The following is a 19,556-nucleotide window of genomic DNA, read 5'->3' on the forward strand; positions in this document are numbered from 1 at the left end:
CATACATTGTCTACAACAATCACGACTATCCTCCACCGATAGCCCAAAGCAGTTATTTCTAAAACAGAAAATAAATGCACAAATGGATATTCAATCAACATTTCATTTCCTCATTTCTCATCAATTAATTATCCCAATTAATTAAACAATGCAATTAGACCATTTCCCATAATTACCTTTTCAACCCTTAGGTCCCATTTTCTTCAATGATTCAGCAATCATTCCATTTTTTTCATGCTAAACATGCATCTAGGTTTATTATGAATAAAACCCCAACTTTTGTAAAATTACGCAAAAGCCCCAAACTTTCACAAAATCACCAAACCAAGCCCAACATCTCAAAATACCAAAATTTAAAGACAAAACCCATAGAGAGGAGTAGGTTATCCCTACCTCAAATTCGGAGTCCCAAAGGAGAAGACGACAAAACCCAACGTGCTCCAAAACCCGAGATTTTCAGATTAAAATGAAGCCCTCGACGATCAACAACCTTTTTATAAAGGCCAAAGGTGAGTAAATCACTCCTACTAGATCAAAACCTAGAGAGAAGGTAGAGTCTAGAGTGAGAGGCTCAACAATGGTGATTTTGGAAAAGTAAGAGAGAGAAGAAAAAGTGAAAAAGTGATTTGGAAAGTCACAACTTCGGGACTTTAACCCAGGTCTCCGCTCGAGCGTAAAACACCCCGCTCGAGCGGCCACTCACAGACTTCCGCTCGAGCGGCCAACCTCCCGCTCGAGCGCAGAATGCACTCGCCCAGCACTTTTGCAGAACCAGGCCTCCGCTCGAGCTCCCAACCCTACGCTCGAGCTCACAACACTGCACAACAAGATACTGGATGGATGTATTCCCCGCTCGAGCGCCAACACCTCCGCTCGAGCGGACAGGCCAAAAATCTGGGCAACTAGTTTTGGTTTCTAAACTCAACCAACCCGTAACCAACCCGCCCAACACATCCTATAACTCAAATACAAAGTAAGAAAGGATGCAAACAAGATAATAAACAACTACCAACATCCACGGACACATGTCCGGATCACTATATAACAAGGGTAAACCCGGGATCGCTATAACCTCCCCCCCTTAAAGAATTTCGTCCCCGAAATTAAGCACAAGTATTCAAAACAAGTTTTTCTCCCTTTTAATCAATGTTACACTTGAACATTCAACAATTCGACCCATTCCCGGTCATCCCATCCCTTTAACAAGAGACATATCACAATATGTAAACCACATATGTATTATCAACATGCATCAACATTATGCACTATCTTTCCAATTTCAACAATATATTCAACACATATAGTATCACATTCAACTTCCGTATGAGGCAAGTTCCAAAACATACTTCCAATAACCAAAACATTTTCAATGTTTCACAACTTAAGACATATAAAAAGCTCTTAAGTTCAACAAAATGTAAAATTTAAATACAAGATTACATATCAACAAACAAGTCCGGATATTTCTCACGGACTTCCAACTCACGTTCCCAAGTGGCTTCCTCCACTCCGTGATGTTTCCACAAGACTTTCACCAAAGGAATGGTTTTGCCACGCAGGACCTGATCCCGCCTATCCAAGACCCGAACCGGTCTCTCCTCATACGAGGCATCCTCATCTACCTCTAAATCGGTCCAATCCAACACATGTGATGGATCTGGCTCATACTTCCGAAGCATACTCACATGAAAAACGTCATGTACCCCAGACAACTGCGGCGGTAAGGCTAACCGATAAGCTACCTCACCTATCCTCTCAAGGATCTCAAAAGGACCAATAAACCGAGGGGACAACTTCCCACTCTTCCCAAACCTCATCAGGCCTCGCCTAGGTGATATCTTCAGAAAGACATGATCACCTACCTCAAACGCCAAAGGCCTCCTCCTACGGTCGGCATAACTCTTTTGTCGACTCTGGGCTGTAACAAGCCTCCTACGGATAAGCTCAACTTTCTCCGTCGTCTCCCTAACCAACTCCGGACCCAACAAAGGTGCATCACCCACCTCGGCCCAACAAACTGGAGACCTACACGGTCGGCCATACAAGGCCTCAAACGGTGCCATACCGATGCTAGACTGAAAACTGTTGTTGTAGGCAAACTCTACCAATGGCAAGTGCCTCTCCCACGTCCCACTGAAATCCAGGACACAACCCCGAAGCATATCCTCGAGGATCTGAATAGTACGCTCGGACTGCCCGTCAGTCTGAGGATGATAAGCCGTACTAAAGGTCAACTTAGTGCCCAAGGCACTCTGCAAACTCTGCCACAACCTAGCAGTAAAACGAGGATCTCTATCTGAGACGATCGTCACTGGGACCCCGTGCAATCTCACTACGTCCCGAATATACAAGTCGGCAAGATGATCTACCGAATCTCTCACGCGCATAGGAATAAAGTGCGCCGACTTAGTCAACCGGTCTACAACCACCCAAATAGCATCACTACCCCGCTGAGTGCTCGGAAGACCTACAACGAAATCCATAGTGACATGCTCCCACTTCCACTCGGCAATAGGCAAGGGTTGCAACAAACCCGCTGGCCTCTGATGCTCGGCCTTCACTTGCTGGCAAGTAAGGCATTTCGATACGAAGACAGCCACATCTCTTTTCATACCCCGCCACCAAAACTGGCGACCCAAATCCTGATACATCTTAGTACCTCCCGGATGCATCGCAAGGCGCGAATGGTGAAACTCTCGGAGTACTTCCTCTCGGCAAGCCTCCGGTACAAACAAACGGTCTCGGTATCTCACACTCAGGTCGGGATACACCGTCAAACCCTTCTCAACTTTCCCACTAGAGATCTTCTCTCGGAGGGATTCTACCTCAAGGTCACCTCTCTGTGCCTCTAACACTCTAATCATAAGTGTAGGCTGCGCAACAACAGAAAACAAGGCCGCAGCCTCGACAGATTCGCCCAGTAGCAAATCAAACTCGCCAAGTGCTCCCAACATCTCCCATTCCCGGATGGCTATACAAGCTACATCACTAACGGTTTTCCTACTAAGGGCATCGGCCACAACATTGGCCTTTCCCGGATGATAATGCAACTCAAAATCATAATCCTCGATGAACTCCATCCATCTCCTCTGCCTCAAATTCAAGTCTCTCTGTGTAAACAGATACTTCAAACTCTTGTGATCCGAGAATACCTCGAACCTCTCACCATAAAGGTAGTGCCTCCAGATTTTCAAGGCAAAGATCACAGCTGCTAACTCTAGGTCGTGTGTGGGGTAATTCTTCTCGTGTATTTTCAACTGACGTGAGCCATAAGCTACCACTTTCCCCTCCTGCATCAACACACAACCCAAACCCTCTCGTGAGGCATCACAATAAACCGCATAACCCAACCCTCTCTCCGGAATAATCAACACCGGAGCAGTGGTCAATCTAACTTTCAGCTCTTGAAACGACTTTTCACAAGTCTCACTCCACACAAACTTGACTCCCTTCCGAGTCAGTCTAGTCAACGGTGACGCTAACCTGGAGAAATCTTTCACAAACCGACGGTAATACCCAGCTAATCCCAGAAAACTGCGGATCTCAAACACACTCTTAGGCTGTGCCCAATCTTGCACTGCCTCAACCTTGGATGTATCAACAGACACCCCTTCCCCGGATACCACGTGGCCTAAGAATTTGACTTCCCTCAGCCAGAACTCACACTTCCCAAACTTGGCATACAGCCTATGAGCTCTAAGCAACTCAAGCACCACGCTCAAGTGTGCCTCGTGCTCCTTCTCAGAAGACGAATAGATAAGGATATCGTCCACGAAAACAACCACAAATCGGTCTAAGAACTCCCGGAAAATCCGGTTCATCAAGTCCATAAAGACTGCCGGTGCATTGGTAAGCCCAAATGGCATCACCAGAAACTCGTAATGGCCATACCGCGTACGGAATGCCGTCTTAGGAATATCTTCCTCCCTGACCCTCAACTGATGGTAACCCGATCTCAAGTCTATCTTAGAGAAACAACGGGAACCCTTCAACTGGTCAAACAAATCATCTATACGGGGCATAGGATACTTATTCTTAACCGTAGCCCGATTCAACTTTCGATAGTCTATACACAATCTCAAGGCACCATCTTTCTTTTTAACAAAGAGTGCCGGTGCTCCCCACGGTGAAACACTAGGGCGAACAAAGCCCTTATCGAGCAATTCCTGGAGCTGAACTTTCAACTCAACCAACTCTGCTGGAGCAAAACGGTAAGGTGCCATAGAAATCGGCACCGTACCAGGCACTAAATCAATAGAGAACTCTATCTCTCGGTGAGGTGGCAAACTAACAAGATCTTCGGGAAAGACATCCGAATACTCACAAACCACCCTCGGTAACACAACCAGGGTCTCACCACTCTCACCACTCTCAACGCTAGCCAGTAGACTACTAAGCTCACTTCGCCCTCGCGAATCATACCCCGGTGGCAAAACACTACCAACCCGGTCTCCCAAGAAATGGAACCACTCCCCGCTCAAGGTACATAATGTAACCCTCTGGCGGTAGCAATCAATAACAGCCCGGTATGACGATAACCAGTCCATACCCAAAATAACATCAAAACCCTTCATGGGCATGACAACAAACGGAAAAGGAAGCCTATAATCGGCGACCTCTATATCACATCCTCTAACACCCTGTTTCAGAATCAACTCACCGCCCAAAGGCGATACCACACAAATAGGAGATGCTAACTGTGCTAACTCCAATTCCAAAACAGATGCAAATGCAGCAGATACAAAAGAATGAGATGCACCCGTGTCTATCAACACATTAGCAACCGAGTTGCAAAACAGAAAAGTACCTCTCACTACTGATGGAGCTGGTACTAAATCTTGCGCGGTAACAGCATACACGCGCCCCGTAGGCCCCTGGTCTACCTGCTCACCTCTCGGAGCAAAAGACTGCTGCACAGACTGGGATGACGAAGCTCCCGGATTGGCCCTCGAGGCCTGCACAGACTGAGCTGGCTGAAAACCCTGCGTCTGCCTAGAACCAGACGCTCCCGAAGTGGCACTCAACTGTGGGCAAAACCTCTTCATGTGCCCAGGTTGTCCACACTGATAACAAATCAAGAGCTGCCCCCTGCCCAAACTCTGACTCTGCGGTCTAGCTGAAGAAGAAGCAGCTTTCTGACCCCCACCCTTCTGCGGGCAAACAGAAACCTTGTGACCCAGCTGGCCACACTTGTAACAAGTGAATTCTCCCGGACTGCCTCTCCCCGAGCCTACACTAGGCACTGGAAAGGTCGATCTAGAGACTGCACCCTGAGACTGCTGAGGGTTATTACCCTTCTGCCTCCTGCCATCACTCTGACTATCCTGGCTCCTCTTGGAGCCTCTCTGACCCTCATCCTCCTCCTGCATCATAAGCTCCATATGAGCTGCAGCATCTACTAGGTGTCTATACTCTCGAATATAAGACCCACCAACTCTCAACTTGAGGCCCCGCCTCAACTTCCGCTCAAACTCATAGCAACGGCGTTCCTCAGACGCCACCAGTTCAGGTGCAAACCTAGACAGACTGGTAAAAGTAGCCTCAAACTCGGCCACTGACAAGCCCTGCTGATTAAGCCGGCTAAACTGATCCCTCAGCTTCTCCCTAGCTACTGCAGACAAAAACCTCTCCTGAAAAGCATTTATAAACGCCTCCCAAGTACCACCAACACGAGCTTTCTCGTACTTCCACCATTGACCAGCATCTCCCTTCAGCTGGAAGGATGCCAAGGTCACTTTCAGTGCTCCGTCCTCGATGCCAAGCATCTCAAACGTCTTCGTTGTCTGTTCGAGCCATTCATCTGCCTTAAGCGGCTCTTTAGGATCCCCGATAAACTCGTCCGGATTACACCGAAAGAACTCCCTCTTCAAGAAGGAAGGCCCTGTCTCAGCTGCCTGATTCCCAGCTCTAAAAATACCCAAAGCTCCCGCTATCTCTCTGGCCAAGGCACCCATAGCCTGCTGACCCACTGGCTCGGCCACATTGGCCTGCCCAACTCCCTCCTGCACTGCCGGAATCTCACCCTGTAACGGTACTTCCTGCCTCGCAGGTCTACCACGCCTAGCACCTCTTCCTCGTCCTGACATCCTAATAAAGGTAACACAGAACGTTAGCACATTCATAGGTGTGCCGAAACTAAACACTCACGTCCTAATGCGTGGACAAGTGTAATTCACTCCACATAAGCACATAAACACATAAGCACTTACGAATTTCATTTCCGGATAATGATAGTCCCAAGACGTTACTAGAGTTCCGGTTAGAAACAGCATTGATCAAGTGCCTTTCCAACAAGACTCCCAGAAACTCAAGGATCCAATCAACATCCTAGAAATTAAATCCCATACCCACATAGTCACATAAGCATGTTAGCATTTAAGCACATAGCATATGATACTACATCTAAGTCTCTATCAAGCGAGACAAACCCATTGTGATCCTAATCACTTCCCACGTACCCAAAGTATTCGAACCCGGTACGCTCTGATACCAAGTTGTAACGCCCTCAAAATAATAACAATAAACCCATCTAATAGGACATACATTTACATATAAACTAACCACATTCTTTCATTCTTTAGAGTTCCATTACATAAGTATTACATGTTAACCTCATAACAAAATGCCCTACGGGCTTACAGCTTTCCAAGTTAACACTTGGTTACAACAAAGAGTTCTAACTCGTTTACACATTAAGCCCTTGGCTTGAAATTACATGTAATACATCAAAAGTACAACAACAAAACTATGCCCGCCACTAGCCTCCCAGCTATGTCCTTGGAGGTGGCATGCTTCCTGTACCTGAAAATGATATTCCCATATAGGGTGAGCCACAGCCCAGTAGAAATACACTAAACCAACCATGGACAATGACTAAAACATTAGCAATTGATAGTTGGTCAACACTGATTCAATCACATAAATTACATATTTATGTCAACGACTTACAAGTCCCAATTACTTTTCATTTTCCCTTTTTCAACAGATAAGCATGCTAGCTCTATCATCATTTCCACAGATATGTATAAAAACTATATCTCACATTCAGATAAGCATAAAAGCTATATCCACATTCTCAACAGATATGTATATCAACAATATCCACAGATAAGCATACAAGCTGTATCCACACTCTACAACAGATATGTATATCAACAATATCCACAGATAAGCATACAAGCTATATCCACACTTCACTTCACAAAGATAAGCATATGAGCTCTATCTTCACTTCTCTAGACAAGCATATGAGCTCTGTCTACGGAGTACATCCCCTATCTCCTCCAAATACCTATCCGGTTTAGAGGTCCATCCCCTATCTTCCCCTAAACCGCGGAGTACATCCCCTATCTCCTCCTCTACACATAACGTATATAAACACATTGGTTCTATATACAATCACACAATACAAACAATTAATGTATTCTAGCAACTGTCAAGTTCCATAACACATTCCATTGATTAGTTTCAGTTTGCCTAATCAACATACATTGTCTACAACAATCACGACTATCCTCCACCGATAGCCCAAAGCAGTTATTTCTAAAACAGAAAATAAATGCACAAATGGATATTCAATCAACATTTCATTTCCTCATTTCTCATCAATTAATTATCCCAATTAATTAAACAATGCAATTAGACCATTTCCCATAATTACCTTTTCAACCCTTAGGTCCCATTTTCTTCAATGATTCAGCAATCATTCCATTTTTTTCATGCTAAACATGCATCTAGGTTTATTATGAATAAAACCCCAACTTTTGTAAAATTACGCAAAAGCCCCAAACTTTCACAAAATCACCAAACCAAGCCCAACATCTCAAAATACCAAAATTTAAAGACAAAACCCATAGAGAGGAGTAGGTTATCCCTACCTCAAATTCGGAGTCCCAAAGGAGAAGACGACAAAACCCAACGTGCTCCAAAACCCGAGATTTTCAGATTAAAATGAAGCCCTCGACGATCAACAACCTTTTTATAAAGGCCAAAGGTGAGTAAATCACTCCTACTAGATCAAAACCTAGAGAGAAGGTAGAGTCTAGAGTGAGAGGCTCAACAATGGTGATTTTGGAAAAGTAAGAGAGAGAAGAAAAAGTGAAAAAGTGATTTGGAAAGTCACAACTTCGGGACTTTAACCCAGGTCTCCGCTCGAGCGTAAAACACCCCGCTCGAGCGGCCACTCACAGACTTCCGCTCGAGCGGCCAACCTCCCGCTCGAGCGCAGAATGCACTCGCCCAGCACTTTTGCAGAACCAGGCCTCCGCTCGAGCTCCCAACCCTACGCTCGAGCTCACAACACTGCACAACAAGATACTGGATGGATGTATTCCCCGCTCGAGCGCCAACACCTCCGCTCGAGCGGACAGGCCAAAAATCTGGGCAACTAGTTTTGGTTTCTAAACTCAACCAACCCGTAACCAACCCGCCCAACACATCCTATAACTCAAATACAAAGTAAGAAAGGATGCAAACAAGATAATAAACAACTACCAACATCCACGGACACATGTCCGGATCACTATATAACAAGGGTAAACCCGGGATCGCTATAAGATTTAAATGGAAAAAGTTAAAAAAAAATTACATTTTGACTCCAAATTTCAAAACAAATATGCAAAATCACCCTCTCTTCCTCTCTATCATCATTTCCTAAATTACCCAAATCCCTCCACCACCCTCCTCCTCATTCCTCTGCCATCATCTTCCCCACCAGCACTACCATCATCAAGAAGTCATTTACTCTCACTACACACATTAAATTGCCACTGAAAACCCATCATCTTCTTCCTCAAGAAATCTCTGAAAATAGATTCCCAGAACCAAACCCTAGACAACCCAAAATCCTAAACACCATTAGAGGACCAAAACTAGCTTGTTTCCACTATACCCTTTGCTTCAATTTCTTTTTTTCTCTCTACAATCCTCCCTAATATATTAGTGGGTTGGGGTGTCAAAAAAGTAAAATACAACTCATGGGTAATGTCAATGACAGAGAAAACGTTACATTTGGGCTGGAGAAATGTGGTTGTGGTGATGCGCAGGATAACATGGCTGCTCATAGTGGTGCACAAGTTAGCTACCAACCTTATGGTGATGGTGAATTGATAGGTTATCCCCACTTCCCATCCCTAGTGTTTCTCGCTTACCATTGATGTTCACTTCTCAGGTTAGTTTCTTCTTCAAATTTCATCCATTTTTTTAGTACATATCTTATTTCTTCTATTTCTCTCTATAAAAATCTCTACTTTTGAATTTGTATCAAGTGTTTCTAGAATGTGGATTTGTTAATGTGTCAATAGGTAGTTACTAGATTTGTGAAAAAGTTATGCAACTTCGATGATGGGTTTGATATTATGAAACCTTTTTGGTTGGGGATTAATTTTTTTTCTTTTCTACAATTGGGTATGTTATATGCCCACTACCTATTTGATGAATGTTTCAAAAGAACTTTTGGGGTTTTCATAGACCTTAACAATTATAATTTCTTGTTTACGGTTTCCGAAGAGAGGGAGGAGGAAGAAGATGAAGAAGGTATGGCCGATGGTGGTGGTGGATTTAGATCTAGGGTTAGGGTTTCAGGCAAAGAGAAGGCCAAAGAAGAACAATAATTCTGTCATTCATATTGTTGACAGAGACAAAATCTTATAGTGTAATTGATCATCAGGATAAAATATAGATCATAAGAAGAAGAATAATATTTCATCCATTTTTTTAGTACATATCTTATAGTGTAATTGATCATCAGGATAAAATATAGAGGTAAAAATGAAATTTTCTCAATTCTGTCATTCATATTGTTGACAGAGACAACCATACACATTTTGGAAAAGTTATATGTCATATTTACCATCACTTTTAGCCACTAAATTTTCTTAAAAAAAGAAAAATATGAATCATCAATTTTATTCATTTCATGACCCATCCTATTTTAATTCAACAGAGTTACTGTAAACCACAATGTTAGATAACAAAACACCACCACAATTGTTACTAAATACCACTAAGAATATAACCAGGCGTATGGTACGCATTCATGAATTCTCCATTCTTTTTCTTTATTTTTTTTTCTGAAAAATTATTAGTTAGTCTCAAAATATTATTTATAGTTGCTTATATAATACTCTCAGTAAATAAAAAATTACAATATATACTAAGTGAGTCACCTTTAATTTAAAACATCAAGTCAACAATGTGATAATGATTTCGAAAATATTTGATAACACTACAAGAAATGTGGGTATATGAGACGGGACTATTTGCGACGGCACACTTGCCGTCTCAAAAAGTCACTTTTTGCGACGGCAAAAAATGCCGTCTCAAAAAAGCAGAGTATTTGTGATGGCACCATTTGCCGTCTCAAAAAAGCAGAGCATTTGCGACGGCACAATTTGTCGTCTCAAAAAATGAGAGCATTTGCGACGGTATTTTCTGCCGTCGCAAATACTCTGTTTTTTTGAGACGGCAAATTGTGCCGTCGCAAATGCTCTGCTTTTTTGAGACGGCAAATGGTGCCGTCGCAAATACTCTGCTTTTTTGAGATGGCATTTTCTGCCGTCGCAAAAAGTGACTTTCGTGTTTTTTTTTAATTTTTAGTGAATATTTTTAAAATTTTAAATATTTTTTTTAGATGCACCTTACTTAGATGTATCTAAAAAAAAATTATGAAAAAATATTTTTAAAAATTAATAAATACATAAAAATACAAAAAAAAAATGTATTGTATTTTTGGTATTTAGTGAATTTTTAAAAAAAAAAATTTACAATTTTTTTTAATTTTTAGGTGTATTTATATTAGGCGTGTCTAAAAATTAAAAAAAAAATACTTAAAATATTAAAAAAATTCAGTAAAAACAATATAACACGGAAAACAATAAAGTATAATTTTCTCAAAAGAGTTTTTGGAAAACTCTAACCTAGCATAGTGATTGTGGTTTTGAGACAGCTTCATATATATACAGTCACAAAATGGTTTGAATAAATTCTAGTGCTTTTTTCTTTCACAAAAAAAAAAAAATTTAAAAAACAATGTCTTCTTACTCTTTTGATGTAACATTGCTCTTTTCATTCATTTTTTCATCTTTATGTCTCTCTGCCTCTATATCTCTCTCTTCTCTTTATCTCTTTCACTCATCACTCTTCTTTCTCTGTTTCTCTCTCATTTTCTCTCCGTGTCTCTCGCCTATCTCTCTTCTCTCTATCTCTCTCATCTGTTTTCTCTCTCGCTCATCTCTCTTCTCTCTATCTCTCTCATTTTTTTTTCTCTCTCTCTCTCTTATCTTTCTATCTCTCTCGCCCATTTCTCTTATCTCTCTGTCTCTCTCCTTTTCTGTGTCTCTCTCTTGCTCATCTCTTTTCGCTCTATTTCTTTCTCTTTTTGTCTATCTTTCGCTCATTTCTTGTTTCTCTCTCTTTTTCTATCTTTCCCTCTATCTCTATCTCTCTCTCTCTCTTTCTCTCTCTATCTCTTTTTCTGTCTATCTCTCTCTCCCTGTCTCTTTCTCACTCATCACTCTTTCTCTCTCTTACTCATTACTCTTCTCTCTGTCTGTCTGTCTATCTGTCTTTCTCTCTGTGTATCTCTCATTCATCTATCTCTTCTCTCATCTCTTTTCTCATTTATTTTCTCTCTATCTCTTTTGCTCATCTCTCTTTTCTTTATCTCTCTCGCTCATCTCTCTATCTCTCTCATCTCTCATCTTTTTCTATCTCTCTCGCTCATCTCTCTTTTCTCTATCTCTCTCTGTCTCTCTTGTCCATCTCTCTTCTCTCTATGTCTATTTTCTGTCTCTCACTCTCTATCTCTCTCTCTCTCTCTCTCCTACTGTGTTTGCGTTGCTCACTTTCTCACTCTCGTCTTCTCTATTTACTGAGCTCCCTCTCGATTTATCGATCCACTACAAGAAAATACACTTTTAGCGACCACTTTGTCTCTCTCTCGCTCATCACTCTGTCTCTCTCCTCTCTCTCTTCTATCTGTCTCTCACTCATTTCTCTCTCTCACCACCCATCTCTTCTACCACCTTTACCACTATTGCAAACACCATTCCACCACCACCACTACTTCCACTGTCGCCACTTCACCATTACTACTACCATCGCCACCACTCTCCACTACTACCACTAACACTACTGCCACTACTACTACCATTCCCTCTTTTTCACCCCTGCCACTCCATTTACACTACCACTACCACAACTTCACCACTAATCTCTTTCGCTATCACCACCACCACCACCACCACCACTATTGCCACTCAATTTCCTCTACCATAAAAAATTAGATCGTGATTTTTAGTAACCCAAAAAAATAGGCCACAGAAAAATATTTTTCATTAACTACAGAAAATTAATTTTTATTTTAGTGAAAAATATTTTTCATTAAAATATTACCCCTACTTCTACCAAATAAAAAATAATAATATTTTTTTCATTAAAATAAAAATGAAACAAATAAATTTTCAATCTTAGTAACTAAAAAAAAAAAAAATTTAAAAAATTCATTAACTACAAAAATATATATATTTTAACAAAAAAATAAATTTTTTTGACGACGATAACCCCGTCACAAAAAAAAAAAAATTAACGATATTATTTTATTATTTAAAATTCATTTGTGACTAAAAAAAAATATTTTCTTATTTTTTATTACCGCCCATTTTTTTTCTCAAACCCCAAACCCAAAAATCCCTACCCCGCCCCCCCAAATCCCTAATCTCACCGCCCCTTTTTTTCCCATTCCCGCCCGCCCCCCCCGCCCCAAATCTCCAATCTCAAACCCCAAACCCAAAAATCCCTACCCCGCCCCCGCCCCCGCCCCCAAATCCCTAATCTCAAACCCACAAATTCCCAATCTCAAACCCAAAAATCACTACCCCCCTCCCCCCCAAAATCCCCAATGTCAAACCCACAAACCCACAAATCCCCAATCTCAATCCCTACCCCACGGCGAGCGGCGGAGGAGTAGCGTCAGAGCAGCATCGGAGCAGCAGCTTTGAGTTTTATGTGCAAGAAGAATGATCTGAACTCTTCTCAGGTATGTAACCCTGCTTCTTTTGATCTGTCCTTAGTGAAGATTATGTTTGTATGAACATGAATGGTGATGGATGTCAGACTGGGTAATTATATTTATAGTTTCAGACTCAATATATCAAAGAATTCTAATATTTTGGTTGATTGATTTCATGTTTTAGTAATTTATATGTTAGTTGATTCTAATTCTAATATTTTTTTTCTTGCCTGATCCTTAATTTTTTTTCCAAATTTTATTAAACTGCATTACTTTTGAAAATGGAAGAAAAATAATTTAAACTATGGTTGAGCAGTCTCTCAAGTCTAAATAGTTTGGTCCGAAAAAAAATCAATTCTAGATCAGGGTTTTTATTCATAAATTAATAATTGACTAATAAAATAGTTTGATTTTGAAGTACAAATTAGAAAGTAAGCAAAAATAGTAACTCTATGGCCTATCCTGATTAAATTATTTTATATAAAGATATATATATATATATATTTTAAATTATAATTTGAACCATAAGATTGGCTTTATAGTTGGCTGGATTAAGAAGAGTTTACCCAAATATTAGATTGGTCTAACTTGATCTTAACTGCATCCTCACCATAAGGTAACACAAATAATTCTACACGTATATATACTATATAAATTATTGAAGATTGAAATAAGATGCATCATATGGTTGAAAAATCAAATTATTTTTTACAACTTGTATTTATTCATTCAAATTTTCTAAAATTTTCGCATTGAACTATTAAAATTATTTTTATAAAAAATTATCTCAAACTAATTTTTTAATTTATATGCATTTATATTATTTAAGAAAAAAAATTACATTAGCAATGTATAAAAAATTTAGAGGGCCAATTACATTTTTCTAATCATCTTTCTTGGTAAAATCGTTAAAAGTTGTCATAAGCATTGCATTTTGATATTTAAGTTGTTTAGTAGAATATTTTCATTTTAAGTTACGTCTTGCAAAATGAAGCTTTTTAAGATTAATATTTAGCCTTAATATGTCAATTTAATTTTTAAGGATTTTCTTTTTAATCATTACTCTCGCTTTTCTAATTTATACATATGTGTTTATGTGTATGTATGATTTATTCAGAAAATTAAAATCCTACTATTATCCAGTGACTTGGATGTTCCTCTTGTTCTCTTCACTTGGCTTTTGTGTAGTAAGGGACATTGATTTAATGTAGAGGATTGCAATGTCATTTATAGTGCATTCTATTACATGTAATTTAAACACCGTGTAGCTGGCGAGTATCATCATGATTCTTGTAGAATGTAGATGAAGGTGAAGATGATTGATACAATTTTTTAAGAACAATAATGGTAAGCCCTGTTTTTCTCAATCTTATTCTGAAGCTCTTCCTTTCTGACTCCTGTAACCTTGTCAACTACTCTCCCTTTTCTTTATTAATATGAATGTCGGCATTGCCTGCACCCCATATTCTTGAGACACATCCTGCAATTCATTCATTCATACCTATTAGCAGCACTTCATTTTTCAGAGAGAGAGAGAGAGAGAGAGAGAGAGGCAATTTAAAGAGAAATACCATTAACTCATCCACATCTATCTTGATGAACTCAACTTCTGTGTATTTAGCAGCAAGCTCATCAATGGCTGGTTCCATGAAGCGACAAGGCACACACCATGAGGCAGTGAAGTAAATAACCATCTTCATTTCAAAACAAAACCCCCAAAAAATAAAGAGATTAGCAGACCCAAAAACAAGATTTGATTGTAAATTTCAGATGAAAAAAAAAAAGAAGAGAAGTTGAATGGGTGGTTAATTACCAGTTTGGAAGTTGCTTTGGAGGCTTCAAAATGGGCTTTCCATTTTGATGGGGAATGGAATGCAAGAACTTGAGAAGTTCTCATTGATGAAGTCTGCATCGACACCAATGACGACGTCGACGACGATCTTCTAACATGCTGCATTGTAGAAGGAAATTGAAACTTTGAACGAAGCTCTCTCTTGTTGTTGTCACTGAATTTGATCTTTTGACAGAAGGTTTTTCGCTTGGAGTTTGATAGTTGGTGGGAAAGCTCTTTATATAGAATTGATGATAGTGGAGAGTAGAGAAGTTTTAAATGTGAACTGTTTTTAAAATATGAAGTGGAGCACAGGATTCTTGTCATTGACATTGGTCCTTTTATTTTTTAACGGTTGAAGTTTAATTTGGAGTGTCTCTCCAAATTTATATTAAAACAAAATGATATAAACAAAAGTGACAAGGTGCTCTTCTATAAAGGTTTACACACCTAAATGTTAAGTTACGTGTGTTTTTGTATTAAAAAATTATAGAAGTGTTTTTAAGAGAGTTGTTATTGATTTTGCTATTGAAGTGCCTTCCAATTGACAACACGACTATACAGGTACTAATCTTCATTTTTATCGTTTAGTATCATTTTTCAATCTCAGAAATCACAAGTTTTATCGAATATCTATTGTTCTCAAACCTTGTATGATCATTAAAGGTATTTATTTTTTAGACTGACCAAATATCAACCTTGCAGCTGGAACTCCCTACGAGAATGGTGTTTTCCGCATGAAATTGATATTGTCTCATGACTTCCCGCATTCCCCTCCCAAAGGTTTGTTGAGGCTTATGAGTTAAGAGAATTTATTTCACCAAAGGTTGTGACATTTGTCTTTCCTTTGGCCTGTAAGTAGTTTAAATTGATTGAGGTGTGAACTTAAAGAAAAATTATATATTATATGTTGCAGGACTGCCATTGGCTTCAACTACAACATTCACCAAAGGGGGAAATAGGCAGGATCAGCCAGCCTCGGCCTTGAATTCAACAACCGAGACCGGAGTTAGCAGTGACTCAGTAGCGGCACCACCATCAACAGGATCAGCAATATCCTCTACATGTTTATATTTTTCCCTTTCGAAAGACTTATTGTTTGTTTTGAATGCTTGGATTTGGGCTGCCCTATAATCTCCAAAAGCGAAAGTTCTCATTGTAGGCCTTTTTAAATAAATGGAAAATAATGGTGAATTTTAGATTTTATTTTATTATTTTATTTTTTTTTAGGATTTGGGTGAATTTTATAATTTAAATATGCTTTTATGAACATGTACAGTTTAATTATTCTTTGTAAAATATTGAATTTGATGGTTTGATCAATTTTTATTTTTATTTTCTGTTATTATGTTTTTGTGAATGGAATGTAAATAATCAGCTCTTAGAGAGTGAGAGACGGTACCACCGTCGGAAAAAATAAAAAATTTTAATATTTTTATTAATTTTGTTATAGGTTTTACTTTTTGCGACGACATTATACTGTCACAAAAAATAGAAATTTTATTATTTAAAATAAAAATTTTATTATTTTTTAATATTTTTTGCGACGGCATTACACTGTCGCAAAAAATAGAAAATTTCATATTTTTTATACTTTCTGCGACGGCACCACACCGTCGCAAAAAATAGTGTTTTTTTTAAAAAAAAAAGACTATTAGCGACGGTATTTTTTGCCGTCTCAAATAACATTTTTAGCGACAGTAAAATAGGGCCGTCGCAAAAAAGTCAAGAAATTTCAAATTATTAGCGACTGCACGGTGCCGTCGCAAAAAGGTAAAAAATGCCGTCGCAAAACATTAGCGACGGCACTTACCGTCGCAAAAACTCTTTTGCAACCCCTGCAGTTGCGACCCCCTCTTGCCGTCGCAAAAAGTCATTTTGCCGTCGCAAAAAGTATTAGCGACGACATTAGGAGTATTAGCGACGGTATTTTACCGTCGCAAAATGTCAATTTTTTTGTAGTGTAATCACCATTCTACCCTTAAACAAGATGAATATATATATATATATATATATATTTAAAAGTTTTAAAATAAATAAACAGGTATTAAGAATAGTAAATGCTAGTTTAGTGGTGGTAATTTGCAGGAGTAAAAGAAACAACACATAAAACATAAAAAGGATCGTCCTCAAGAAAAGAAAAAAAAAAAAAAAACGAAGGTTGTACATTTTCTACCACTTTGTCTCTTCCATTGTTGCGTCTCATGCCAGTGAGCCTTACACACTTCTAATAAATTTTATGAGTGGTGCTACATACATTAATTAGTATAGTAATTCTAGTTATTATATTATTATTAACCCTACTCATTATACAAAATATAAATACTAAAAATATTTTAAATTATACAACATCATCAATTAGTACAATAGTTAGTGTACTAATTGGTGCATATAGAATTAATCAAATTTTATTATTATTTTATGAAATTGAGGTTTTAATATCTTTTTCAACCATACTACATGCATAGAAAGAATCAGACACAGAATATACATATATGAGATAAAGAAATATTTATATCTGTACTTGTCAATATATTTACATCTATATTTATGAATATTTATCTCACATTTGTACATTTTGTGTTTAGTTGCATTTTTGTGCACATAGATATTTTTATCTTTGTTAGGCAAATAAAATAATAATATGGTGTAAGTTAGATCACATCTTCTAAGCGTTGTAATCTCCTTCCAATCCAAGTGTATCAAACCTCAAAGCAAGCGTGCATCTAATCCCAATCTGATCGACTCGCAAGGACAAAGTGCCGAAAAGGCTTGCACCTTGTTTGGTTTTTAAACTTAAAATACAATTTTTAAATTTTTTATTTTTAATGAACCATTTATATTTTAAATAAAACTTGCACTTAATCCAGATGTAATTAAAAGTTAAAATATTTGTGAAAAAGTTTAAAAGAAATTCATGACGAATAAATAAAAATATAAAAATGGCACATTTTCATATTTTTTAATAAATTTCTACATAAACAATTTATTTTTTAGGCACATTCAAAAATTAAAAAATGACTAAAATATAAATAAAAACAAAAGTTCACTACAAAAAAAAAAAATCAAAAATTAAACTAAACAAACTCCTATACATGACCAAACCTAATTTTAATCCATGTAAAATCATAACAATATACAGAGAAATACTTTATGTCACCATTTTGTCCCACTACATATGTAGATAATCATAATTGGTTCCTTATTTGATAATAGTTATTAAGAAAATAATAAAAATAAATAATAAAATGTTATGTATCTGATTATACAAAACAAAAACAAAAATAAAAATTAATGTAGCCCCTCATCTACGAAAACATACATTTTATCCCTTTCAATCATAATTTTTTTTACTTTTACCCCCTCAAAATAACTTTCAACAAGGGTGTATATATATGATTTTTATAGTTAAGGATGTCAATATGAACATGTTTGTAGATAAATAAAGTGATATTTATTATTAATTGAGAGATTTTGCTGTAATTAACTCCTCCCCCCCTCCCCGGCGGGCATATGTTCAAAATCATACAAATTCGTGTCTAAAACAAGATTGATTTCTACAAAGTTGGTGGCATCTTGAAGGGATTTCAAATCTGTACTTAAATATATTCTAATAATTAAAAAAAACACTTTACCGAATTTTTGGTTGTGTTTAATTAAAAAAACACTTTAATTAAAAAAAAACATTCTAATAGTTGATGCTTGCTTGCTTGGTTGTGTTTTTTCAAAAATACTTTTCAGAAAATTCTATTTTCTTGTTTTTCGAGTTTTTTTGTTTTTGCTGAATTTTTTTAATATTTTAAGCAATTTTTTTTTTTATTTTTCAAACATACCTAACATAAATATACTTAAAAAGTAAAAAAATTGTGAAAAAACCTTTTAAAAATTCACTAAGTATCAAAAATATAAAAAAATATGAAAATTGAATACATTTTTTATATTTTTATGTATTTATTAAATTTTTAAAATATTTTTTCACAAATTTTTTACTTTTTAGATACATCTACGTTAGGTGTATCTAAAAAAAATTAAAAAAATATTTAAAATTTTAAAAATATTCACTAAAAATAAAAAAATACAAAAACCAAAAAATTAAATTTTCAAAAAATTTAATTTAAAAAATTCAAACCGAACACTGTCACTGTTGAAAAGGCGGTGTCAAATTGAAAAAGTTAACTGTCACATCCAAGTCAGGCGGAAAAATGATGATAATTCCAAGAATGCACATGTAAGATTAAGAAATTTGCTTCATTTCATTCTACCATACTAATAGGCTTCTCTGAATGTTGGTTCTATTTACCTCGGGCCAGGTTTCGGTGATCTGAGTTGGCCTGCTGCTGTCTTGGTGCATGTTTTGGTGATGCTGGACTGATGCAGAGGGAGTTTAGTGTGCAGGTCTGGACTATTGCAGTTTGCAGTGGCAGTGGTCTGATGCTGCTCTGAATGTTGATGCTGCTTGGAGTGGGTTGAAGTGGGATGTAGAATGCTGCCTGCTGGGCATGTTGGACTACTTCTGGCCTCCTAGCAGAGGAGTTAGTTGTTATATTTGGACTGCTGGGCATGTTGATTCTGAACTGCCTTGGACTGCTGGGCATGTTTTGGTCTGCTTTGGTCTCCTGCAATCTATTTGTGGGAAGTAAAGCAGGTAGTAGAATTGAAGGCAAGGTGGGAAACACAGTCCAAGTTACTGCTGGTTGCTCTGGTTTTGCTGCTGCT

At 37.9% G+C, this 19,556-nt stretch overlaps 1 long non-coding RNA gene and 1 pseudogene across 2 annotated transcripts; one reads left to right on the forward strand and one right to left on the reverse strand.

The window, feature by feature from the left end:
* The first annotated feature begins 12,825 nt into the window (after positions 1 to 12,825).
* Positions 12,826 to 15,858, forward strand: LOC145789556 (uncharacterized). Its single transcript, XR_014327608.1, has 3 exons — positions 12,826 to 13,036; positions 15,546 to 15,623; positions 15,757 to 15,858. It is a non-coding gene; the product is annotated as an uncharacterized LOC145789556 (long non-coding RNA).
* Positions 14,342 to 15,386, reverse strand: LOC145823235 (thioredoxin H-type pseudogene; annotated as a pseudogene). Its single transcript, XR_014365517.1, has 3 exons — positions 14,823 to 15,386; positions 14,581 to 14,703; positions 14,342 to 14,489 (listed from the first exon to the last, which is right to left on the reverse strand). The product of XR_014365517.1 is annotated as a thioredoxin H-type pseudogene (transcript).
* Positions 15,859 to 19,556: the final 3,698 nt, after the last annotated feature.

This window comes from Camellia sinensis, chromosome 4 (genome assembly GCF_055761805.1).
Source record: "Camellia sinensis isolate YWXY chromosome 4, ASM5576180v1, whole genome shotgun sequence".
Taxonomy (NCBI): Eukaryota; Viridiplantae; Streptophyta; class Magnoliopsida; order Ericales; family Theaceae; genus Camellia; species Camellia sinensis.